Raw genomic sequence first — 11,219 nt, 5'->3', positions numbered from 1 at the left:
AAAAGAGAAGATTGAGGATGGAAGAAAACCTGGAAGTTGATGGAGAAGAGGTTGAATGGAAAAATGAAGCAACATACCTAGGAGTGACGCTTGACAGAGGACTTACATGGAAAAACCACATCAAATGTGCAGTTGATAAAACAAAAGCCGCAATGAGTAAACTTTATCCACTCATAGGCAGAAGAAGTCATATGAATAAGAACATCAAGTTGACGATGATTAAAACAATTGCGCGACCACAACTCACATATGGATCGGCGGCATGGGGTTCCGCAGCCAAGACCCACATCAAGAAAATACAGGTCACTGAGAATAAACTCCTTAGAATGGCGATGGACGTAACCTGGTTTGTTAGGAACAAACAAATCTACAAGGACTTGGAATGGGAACCAGTTACAGAATTTATGAAGAGAAAGGCAGAAAGGATATTCGACAAAGCCAAACAACATCCAAATGAGGAACTACGAAGATTAGTCGCCTATGATCCAACAGAAGAAGCTAGAAGGTCAAAACCTACCACCGAAGACCGAGAGATCAGTTAAGGATTTTAAGTAACCAAAGAAGAGCTTAACCTATAAAAGCTATGGCAGCATACAAATATCAACACGACTATGATCGTGTGAGAGTCCAGAAACCATAAGAGTCAACTGGTTAATAGGCAAAATGCCCGGAACCTATGAAGAAGCAGTTAAGGGTTTTTAGTGGGTCTCGAGCTCAGAGAGTGAGAATCCCCACACTGTTCCTCCTCAGGAGAGGGTGTGTTCGTCTGTTTGCAGATTTTCCCCCTGCTACACCAAAAAAAAAAAAACAGATTCAGAGATATTATTCCGAAATACCTCACATAGTTCAATACGGACAAAAAGCCATGTCGGAGGTCTCAGACAATGAGAGCTCCTACATGGAAGCTACGGACACCGAAGAATTCAGCGATGGAGAAGCAGAGGAGCTTGTAAGGCTCAAAGAAGAGAATGGGCAGTTGAAGGCTCAAATAAATAAACTGACTGAAACCGTGTCTCAGTTGGTCGGGCAGATACGCCTCTTGAGAAAGGAAGTTAACAAGAATAAAGCGCCTCAATCCCCTAGTTTTGCTGAAATTGCAAAACAGATTACGGCACAGAAATCCCCCACATTTGCAGAATTTGCAAAGCCGGTAGCGGTCCCCAAAAATTCCTCCAAACAGGAAGTAGCTCCAGAACCGGAAAAGAAGAAAAATTTTGCAACTCAAGTTGCAAAAACCCGGAACGCGCTACCCACAAAACGCGCGCGTAAAGAAAGTTCATCTTCAGATCTTCAGAGGTTACCTAAAAAAGATAAAATTCCACCCATCACGACGATGGGTACAGCCGACTGGGTAGAGATCTCAAAAGCTCTCTACTTGAAGAAATTCAACTACAACAGAGCAACCGTCGTAAAAGACGGAATCAGGATCGTAGCCTCGACTGTGGATGACTTCAGGAACATAACAAAATATTTTGACCAGATTGGTAAGGAGTACTCCACGTACCAGATGGAGGAAGAGAAAAAGATGTACGCAGTTATAAGAAATAGATGCTGACCTAGATATAATAAAAAATGATCTAATGGTCCAAGGAATCCATGACACTGAGGTGTCCAGAATGACATCCAATAAAACCAAAAAGTTTATACCCTTATACCTGGTAAAAACACAGAGAAAGGAGATTTTCGAAATAAGACGCCTCTACAATCTCTGCATTGTAGTGGAATCAAAAAGAAAGGCAGAAAATATAAGCCAATGCTTCAGATGCCAGAGGTACGGACATGCCCAAAACAAGTGCTCTTTTCCATACAGATGCGTCAAATGTTTGGGCAATCATTGCACAAAAGATTGCGAACTTACCAGAAAAGGTGAGGAGAGAAATGCCACATGCGTTCTGTGCGCTGAAGAAGGCCATCCAGCAAGCTACAAAGGATGTAGCGAATTCAAATTAGTTACAAGGAAGAGGAAAACAGGCCAGAAATCGGCTCAGCAGAGCACGATTCCTCAAAAAGTCCAGGAGAAAAAGAAGCCCACCCCCTCCAAAGTAGACGACAGGAAAAAAGAGGTACCCAAACCAGTACAGAGGAAGGAGCAACCGAAAAGGCCCCAAGCTAAACCTACGATCAACAAAACAAAAGAAAACAGAAAAGTTTCTGAATCCGCCGACGATTTAGACACTTTTACCGAAAAAATTTTCAACAAAATCATGTTGAGAATTGAAAGAGAGATGGAGAAAAAACTCCAAGGAATGTTCAGTAAACTGAAATAATGGAACATACAACTAGAAAAAATTCCCTTGAAATAGTCTCCTGGAACATAAACGGGGTCAGAACTCGAAAACCCGAGATAGAAGAAATAATATCAGAGAGAAAACCTGATATTATAGCCTTACAGGAAAGAAGAATACAACCAAATACGCGATTGAACATCATGAATTATTAGATATATAGATGTGACAGAATCGCAAATACTGGGGGAGGTGTTGCCTTACTGGTTAGACGAGATCTGAAACACTATTTTAAAGGAAGGTCTGACGAGTCACAAATAGAAACAGTGACGATTGTTGCTGAAATAAATCGACAAAGAGTCGAAGTCACATCGTCATATAAAAGACCCCCAAATAACTTATTGGAAGAAGAAATCAACAACTTACTAGATGGAACAAACCCGAAAATCTGCATCGGAGATTTTAATTGCAAATCTCCAGAATGGAACAGCAGGATGGGAAACAGAAATGGCGGAAAACTGAAAGATCTCGCTGAAAAACATAAAGTTATCGTTATTGGACCTGAAGAACCAACGTACCTAGCATTCAGAAATGGATTACCAGATATAATTGATATCGCAATTATGAAAAATATCACTAGAGAATTCTCGATAGAGACCTTGTGGGACGGAACCTCTAACCACAACCCAATCGAATTAACAATAGGAGAAGGGCCAAGAAGAGAACTAATGCAAACAAGAGAATACACCGATTGGACTAAATATAGACATCTGATACAATCGGAGGTAACAGAAATACCAACAATCCACACACCGGAAGACCTAGAAAGAGCAGTTGATAAACTAGAAAAGAATATACTAGATGCCTATACAAAGAGCACAAAGAAAATAACGAGACCAGCACCAATACATCCACACGGTGATACACCCAGAGAAATCAAAGATCTCATCAGGGAAAATCGGAGACTAAGAAAAACATACAGGCTAAACAAAACAGATATAAATAGGAGAAATCTAAACCGACACAGCCAAGTTCTAAAAAATGCCCTGAAGGACATGAGAACAAATAGATGGAACAAAAGAGTTCAAGAACTAAATACTACCGATCATTCTGCATGGAAAATGCAAAAATGTCTGAGAAGAGAAAAGACTAAAATACCACCTCTCCACGGGGAAAGAGGAATGGCACATACGAATATCGATAAAGCAGATGCACTGGCGGACACGATCGAAAGAGAATCGAGAATAAATTACAGACCTGATGACGATAATGACGATCTGGAAGAACTAGTAGAGAACAACGAAGAAGAAATGGACGAACCACCAGTAGACGACAAAATAGAAAAACCAACTTCTCCATTTGAAATAAAAGAGATAATCAGAAGCTTGAAAAATAGAAAAGCTCTCGGAAGTGATAAAATAACGAATACTATGTTGAAGAAATTACCTAGAAAAGGTATAGCTGCTCTCACAAATATTGCAAACGGTATAATGAGGACTGAACACTATCCGGAAAAGTGGAAAACTGCAGAAGTCATAGTGTTCAACAAACCAGGCAAAGATAAAAAATTCCCCCAAAACTACAGGCCGATAAGTTTATTGTCCGCCCTAGGAAAAGTAGTAGAAAGGGTAATCGCTAGGAAGCTTACAGAAGAAACTGAAAATCTGAATCTCATTCCAGCAGAGCAATTCGGATTCAGAAGAGATCACTCAACTGAACAGCAATTACTGAGACTCACAGAATACATAACAGAAGGTTTCCAAAATAAACAAGCAACAGGTCTTGTACTACTAGATGTCGCCAGAGCATTCGACAGAGTATGGCATGAAGGATTGATTTACAAAATGAGATATGCTGGATATTCAATGAATTGTGCAAGTTGATTAGGAGTTATTTGAGGAACAGAAGATTCTACGTGAAAGTGAAAGGAGAAAACTCCACAACCAGATATATGGAAGCAGGGGTGCCTCAAGGGTCAGTACTTGGGCCGTTACTATATAACATATATATTCACGATATACCAAAATCTCCAAGGACTATGCTGATACTATATGCCGACGACACGGGAATCGCAATGCGACATCGCAAGCCAGAAATCATAGAAGGAATATTACAAGAAGCTATAGATGAAAAAAATGACTGGTGTGATAAATGGAAAATAAAGCTCAACGGACAAAAGAGCCAAGCGATATAACTGCAGAAGAGGAGACTAAGAACAACAACAAATCTAGAGTTAGATGGAGAAGAAATCGAATGGAAAAACGAAGCGAAATATTTAGGTAGCACCCTAGACAAAGGTCTAACTTGGAGAAGCCATATCAAACAAGCCGTTGACAAAACCAAGGCAGCGATGAATATGCTCTACCCTCTGATAGGTAGAAAGAGACACATGTCAAATGAGACAAAATTGAAAATAATCAAAGCCGTTGCTAGACCACAACTGACTTATGGATCAGGTGCTTGGAGATTCGCGGCAAAGAGCCATATACAAAGAATTCAGGCAACAGAAAACAAGCTACTGCGATGTGCCATAGATGCGCCTTGGTTTGTCAGGAACAAACAGATATATCGAGGTTTGAAGTGAGAAACCATCACCGAATTTATGAAGAGGAAAGCTGAAAAGTTATTCGAAACAGCGAAGGAACATCCAAACGAAGAACTCAGGAGACTAGTGAACTACGATCCGGAGGAAGACAGAGGAAGAATGAGAATTTACGCAAAAGGAGACCGCGAGATCAATTGAGGAGAGATTAAAATGAGTACGGAAACTTATTGAAACTATACTACAAAGAGATATCCGAAATGGACTAACATGAAAACCCTAGCACTACAATGTGCAAGAAGAAATTAACCGATTAAGGGATAAATGGTTTATAGGCAAATGCCCGGAACCAATAAAAAGCAGGTTAGGTTTAGTGAGTGAGAGTGAGTAACCCCACAGTATTCCTTAGAAATGGGTTCCTCTGGGTGAGAGATAGAGCTCCGTGTTTTCACGGTCGCAGATTCCCCCTACTATAAAAAAAGAGATACATTCAGAGATAGATTCAGAGATTCAGATTCAGATTGATTTGCATAAGTGTCGGGTTCAGTTTTGAATATAGACGAAAGACGAGTAGACGATTCAATATTATTAAATGTTTAGTCGATTAGACGATAAGAGTTCTGTTTTGAAGTAAAGACGAAAATAGTCAGCAATCGGTCACAATATATTTAATATATTGTGTAGAGTGATTCCAAAGTGTATATTTGTTAATAAACTTGTAAATAGAGTTCGAGTTTTATTAACAACACCATTAAGAAGAAGGGAAATATAGGTTTTCTTTTGTCTGAAAGAGAATCATACCCTAGACCAGATAAAAAAGCCTACATATATGGGAAACATGTTACAGTCGAGACAGATCACAAACCTTTAATTTCAATCATTAAAAAACCTCTTAATGCTTGTCCCATGCGTTTAAAACGAATGTTGATATCTATTCAGCCAGATGATATAATAATTATTTATACAACAAGTGAGTTAAATGAATGTTTATTCATGAAAAGAAAGTTCAAAAGTTTATAGAGGAAGCAAATGAGGTAGCAGAAGCAGTTATTCCATTGAAATCAAAAACTTTGTACGAAAAGGAATATACGGCATTTTGTACCTGGAGAAATAATAAGAAATCCAAAGGTGTCATCGAAAAAATCATTTTGGCATATATTTCCGAGAGCTCCAAGAAAGTCGTCGTCTTTATGGTCCTACAAAAAAATGTTGGCTCTGAAAGAAAAAATAGACATCGGCAGATTTTACCAAGTCACCGCCTTTTTGAAGCAACATTTCAGAGGATACGTAGCAAAGAAGTCGAAAGTATTCATAAGAGAGGAGTTAAAATATTTTTTAGATGCCGCCCTGATGAGCAATATTTATTGATAAAGGTAGTTTTTATTATGGGTGTTGCTGGAGGGTGTAGAATTGGCGAGCTGGTGAATATGACCGTAGATGATGTGGAAGATCGTGGCAGCGTATTGGTTATTCAGATTCCTGATACGAAAACCTATAAGAAAAGAGTTTCCACTGTGGTCAATGGTAGAAATAATGTTGCTGCACTTGATATATACCGCAAGTATAAGAACTTGAGGCCAAACAAAGTTGATCACAAGCGATTATTTCTAAATTATGTATAAAAACGAAAAATGTACTGTCCAGCCTGTAGGTGTTAACTCATTTTCTAAAATGCCCGCTAAAATTGCAAAGTATTTGGGTTTTTCTGACGCTGAACAATATACAGGGCACAGTTTCAGGCGATCTTCTGCAACCCTACTTGTAAATTCTGGAGCAGATTGGACAATTTTGAAGAGACATTGTGGATGGCGCTCAAGTTATGTTGCAGAAGGATATACAGGGTTGGGATAAAGTTTGTCACCAAATTAATATCTTTAAAACAAAACGGGCGATATTTTTGAAATTTGGTAGCTGAGTGTAATGGACCACAACGCATCTGATGAGCATATTTTCATTAATGGGATACTTCTGGTTTAACCGGAAATGACAAAAAAATTTTTTATTAGAATGGGACACCCTGTATATTTCTGCAGATTCTGAAACTGCACCTTGTTTCGGATCTGTCCATATCGGGTTCCATGTAAAAATTATCTGTTAAAAGAAAAAATTCAGTCTTTTTGTACATTTGACATAAAATCCATTCAAATAAATGAATCGTTGTTATTTGTATCAATAGTGAGAAATAAATCGAAATACTTTGTATTAGATAACTCTTTCTGCTTTTCATGACGTATTTTTTATGAAAATCTATAAAAAGAGGGAATACAGGGCTTCAACTAGAAAAAATTTATCGAAAATAATTTAAAAAAAATCATTTTAAATATTCGAAGTGCTTGCCATTCACCTCCTGACAATAAATTTCAAAATTACCGTCCCTTCCGTTTTAAATATATTAATTTGGTACCAAACTTTATCCCAACCCTGTGTTGAGAATTCATCACAGAACAAAATTCATATTTCTGAACAGATACTTGGTGGGGTGATTAAAACCGGAGTTTCTGATGCAGAAGTGGGTATTCCAGCAGGGCCTGAGAATTCCACAAACACATGTGCTATTACGACTGAGCGTGTTTCTTTTGAAGGAGGTGCAGGTTTTCAATTTTATTTTGAAAATGCATTACATAGCTTTGGTTGACTATTTTCCAAAGTTCATGGATGTGAAATGTTTGAATAGAAATTCTTCTTCAGAAAGTGTGATGAACTACTTGAAAAGTGTTTTTTCTTTATTAGGAATACCAGATGAAATTTTCTCAGATAACGGTCCACAATTCGCATCAAATACTTTCAGATCTTTTCCAGGGAATGGGGATTTCAGCATACAACAAGCAGTCCTTATTTTACACAATCTAATGGTCAAATAGAGAGAACAATAGGGACTCTTAAATCAATTTTGAAAAAATGTCTTTATGATAATACAGATTTCAATTTAGCTTTGTTAGAACTTAGAAATACACCCATTGACAATAACTTATATTCACCTGCACAAATCCTGATGCACAGAAATTTGAAAAGTATTTTGCCAGTTACCTCAGAATATCTTGAGCCTAAAATAATAAATATCAAACATCACAGTAAAAATTCACTTCAAGTATAAAAAATTTATAAACGATATTTTGACAGAAACTCAAGAAATTTACATAAACTCGAACTCGAGCAAAAAGTGTTGATTAAGAATAATGGTTTTTAAAATTTACCTGGGATAATATTAATAACAAATATAGATGAACGTACTAGGAGGTCCAGTGTGAAATTGAGTGATTCAAATATAAAAGTAATTAGAAATAGGCATCAGATAAAACCCGATTTAAGTAATTCCAGAATTGATAACACAATTTCACATTTACAAATTCCTTACTACGTTACAAGGTTTGGAAGGACGTCCAAACCTCCACGTAGATTAACACCATAGGGTAGTAATAATAATAATAATTTCAACATTGTAAGTTTTCTGAATTGTAAAAATTTATATATTTTGTAAACTCGCTATCCATAGATTAATAAGTGAATAGAAAAAAGAAAAACATTTTTTTTGCAAAAAAGAGGAGATGTCATGATATTGATAATAATGTAATTCTTTAATGTTGTAATTCTTCTCGGAAGTTTCCAGGTGTTATATTAATTTACCGGCTTCGCCTCGTACATGTATTTTCAGGAATTGCATTTTCTCGACATCAGCGATATTTTGTTTGTCTACGATCTGGTTAAATAGGTCACGGAAAGTCGGCCATTGTTCGTATTCGCCGTTGAATGTTGGAATTTGCAACTCAGGTAAGTTTGTAGTTCTATTCTGGTTTGTTGTGGCAACGTCCTCCTGATTTTGGGTCAGTAATTCTTCTACGTCCAAGTAATTTTCGTATGCCTGCTCATATAATTCCGATTGGAGATAATTCGGAGGTTGTCTTGGCTTCTTTGCTGCTCCTTGGGTGGGAAACCACTATGCGTTGGACTCCTTGGCTTTTATAGACTGTAGATACCGGTATTTACTCGTTTTTCTATGCCTCGAGTGTCGAGTGGTTGAAGCTCTGATTCTTCGCTGACTGTTCACAGTGCTTGATTTCTTCTTTGACTCGAAGGACCATGTAAAAGATAGTGAGGTTGTAAGGCTCACTTCTTTAGGTTTGACTATTCACAGTAGTGAATTAAGTAAGAAGAAACTGAAGAATGCTTTATTTCATGTTCCTACATGTATTTATATCGGATATAATATTACGTAAGTACCTGATTACTTAATAATATTTAGTTATCACGAAGTCCAGCCGATGACCGTGGTATCTGGGCCAAAGCCTCACAAAGTAATGCAATTCATCCAAAGTGCCGCATTGCAGTTGTATTTGTTCGCCCTTAATCTGAAATATTGAAGAATTTCTGATTTTCTCTTTATTTATATCTTTTTTCCTTTTTACTGGTTGTTTATCTCTTTATTTAATGTTTATATTATAATGTTCATCTATTTTCATTTATGTTCGTTAAATTTGTAGTTGAACATGTTATTAGGTTTGTCCTGTTGGTGTTCCGGTTATGTAAATAAATAACTGAAAATTAATGAAAACAAAGGTAATGAAATCCTTACTAGCCACCTGAAGTGTTTCTGTTTGCAGACCTTGATGATTAACTTATAATTGGAAAATCCTCCTCTTAATATATTCTTTGATTTGCCAATACTTTTGGAAACTGGACAAATATGACCTTATAATAATATAATATAATAATTGGGAAAAATTCCTAGCCATAAACAGTCTGATCAAGTTAGGAAAAAACAAGTCCGATTCTCACATCAATAATGTCGAAGCTCACCTCCTGCTTTCCGTTGATCAAATTGTAACGTTACAATCGCACTGGATGACGTTCGAGCATGAGATTCTAATATTGATTTCTCAGGGGAGGCTAGATTACCCCAGCAACAAAAAAGAAAAACTTAGTTGAGATCCGAATCGAAGATCCCTACTAAGGCGCTGGACAAGGAGGAGCTTTTTTAACCAAGGTAGCTTCCTCTGCGACCCCCATCACATCTTAGAGAGGTGATGTCCGAATCAGGAATCATAATCGATTATAGCGATTTACATTCTATTTGTATGCATCAAAGAGTCTACGCTGTACAGTCTTATACAGGTCTGGAAGGTTTTCAAGATGCAGAGATGGGTCTAAAAGCTTATTTTCCACTTCGATCAAATTACTCGCGTTATCTGAAATCAAACCAAAGAAAGCACCGTCAGTAGGAACGTTTCTGCTGAAGCATAAATAAGATGGAGAATAACCTGTGACTTCATGCCTTGCCAACCTGATAGCTTGTGCAATTTGATAGAGATTCTGATACCAAGTATTATGTTTTTCATCGATGAAAGATCTTATTGCGGTTGTTATCGTTTTATTGACTCGTTCAGTAGGATTTAGTTGTGGAAAGTACCTTGCATTGTACCAGATTTTCTGTACTTTATATTTCTTAATCAAATTTTTGAACTCATTGGAAGTGAATTGAACTCCATTGTCTACAAATATGATCTGCGGAACACCAAACATAAGAAAAACCTGTTTCTCAATGAATTTGACAACACCTTTTGCGGTACCTTTACCCATAGGATGCACTAAGACAAACTTGGTAAACCAATCTGTAACCACAAAGACGTACTGGTTACCATTCTTCGATTTGGGATATGGACCCAACAAGTCGGTAGATATTAACTGGAAGGGAAAATTTATATTACGATAATTACCAGTTGAACTAGCTTGTGGCAAATTGTCCGATTTTCAGGAAGCACATACCTTACATTTACGAATATATTATTTTACAAAATTTCTCATCTTCGGCCAGTAGCACAATTGAGAGAGTCTAGAGAATGTTTTGAATACACCAAAGTGTCCAGCTAAAGGGTCGTCATGATATTTGTACCTTGAAATCAGGGAAGGATTCGGGGTTTCTAGTAACTCTATCACACATAGTTCGGTACCAAAGATCCGGTTTCAACCTATTCAGATCCAGAACAGCTGTCTCAGGAATTCGAGACAAGGAATCAGCCACAGTATTGAGATCTACTGCGACGAACTATCTTGAAGCGATGACAGGACAAACCAACAATCCATCTTGCGATCCTAGGAGAAGGATTCTTCATGGAGTGCAACCACTGCAGAGAAGAATGATCCGTTATAACGGTGAATTCAGTCCCTTCAATGTAAGGACGGAAGCGATCGATAGAGAGGAGAATAGACAGAAGCTCCTTCTCAGTCGTTGTGTAATTTCGTTGACACTTGGTCAAAGTCCTGTTGAAGTATGCTATAGGATGTTCAAAGCCGTCGTTTTTCTGAAATGAGACACTGCCTACACCCACATCAGAAGCATCACAAGCTAGGAAGAAGGGCTTTGTAAAATCTGGGCTAGCTAGAATTGGAGTTGAGGTCAGCATCTGCTTCACCGTTCTGAATGCAGCATCAGCCTCGTCCGTCCACTGCACTGGTTG

At 37.7% G+C, this 11,219-nt stretch overlaps 1 pseudogene; it reads left to right on the top strand.

Moving 5' to 3' along the window:
* Window positions 1-5,973: 5,973 nt before the first annotated feature.
* On the top strand, window positions 5,974-6,391 carry LOC123310023 (annotated as a pseudogene).
* Window positions 6,392-11,219: the final 4,828 nt, after the last annotated feature.

The sequence above is a fragment of the Coccinella septempunctata genome, chromosome 3 (assembly GCF_907165205.1).
Source record: "Coccinella septempunctata chromosome 3, icCocSept1.1, whole genome shotgun sequence".
NCBI lineage: Eukaryota > Metazoa > Arthropoda > Insecta > Coleoptera > Coccinellidae > Coccinella > Coccinella septempunctata.
Note: the sequence above shows the minus strand (reverse complement) of the source record. Positions and strands in the feature narration are given on the sequence as shown.